The following is a 951-nucleotide window of genomic DNA, read 5'->3' as shown; positions in this document are numbered from 1 at the left end:
CCCGCTCCGCGGCCGCGCAGGGCACCGCTCGGGAGCGCTCCCTTCGCGCACCGCGCCTCTCCGCAAACGCATTTTCCACCCCTAGAGGTGGAGACCGTCCCGTCTCGCAAGAGCACTGGCAGGACCACGTTTTTTCCCCTCCAGCCCTAAAAGCAGTATAAATGCGCCTATGAAATACTACAAATCTGTATATAGTACAAAGAGCTCCTGTCCTCGGGTTTCTAGATCATAACCAGAGATGGTAAAGTACTTAAAAGCACCCTTTAAGTGACCGGTGCTGCCTTCATATTTCCCTGCCCAAGGGAAAGCCATCAGCACCAAAAATATTTTTTTTAACCGTAGGGAACCAGGAGTTCATTTAGATTTACAAATTAATGAAGGCTTACTGTAGAAAGCAACTGTAGGAACATGCATTAAAATGCAACAGAAAGAATTTCATCAATTTCCATGAGAGGTGGATTGTATCCAGGAGGAATGAGTCAACTTCATTCCTCGAGCAGAACTCACTGAACTGAAGAGAATTACACCAGACGCGAATTTGGACCATCCCATTTCCCCCGGCTCACGTACTGCTGTCCAGCTAATTATCTCCTCGGTGTTGTTCGAGGTAGACAGAGCTACCTGGGATTTTTTCAGACATTTTTCATCATCGCAAAATAATGATTTGACAGATTTTTTGCAATGTTACTTACAAGTAATTATTTACCCTCACAGCTACGGAGTCAAACACAACAGAATATCACCCAGCGCAGCACAGCAAACAATTTAGTGGCCAGGGCACAGAGTAGAAGGGAGRCACAGATTTCCACACACCCGAGAAACACCTACGTTCTCGAGCTGTTAGTCCTTCTCCCTTTTTTTTTTTTCTCCCCCTCCCTCTCCTTTACTCACATTTTTTAGTCTTAAACTTCACAAGGTTTGGTTTGATCCTCATGGAGATCAAAATTCAAG

Source organism: Rhea americana, unplaced genomic scaffold (assembly GCF_003343005.1).
Source record: "Rhea americana isolate MKP2758 unplaced genomic scaffold, rheAme1 scaffold_254, whole genome shotgun sequence".
Taxonomy (NCBI): Eukaryota; Metazoa; Chordata; class Aves; order Rheiformes; family Rheidae; genus Rhea; species Rhea americana.
The sequence above is the reverse complement of the archived record's forward strand: the minus strand, read 5'-3'. Positions refer to the sequence as shown.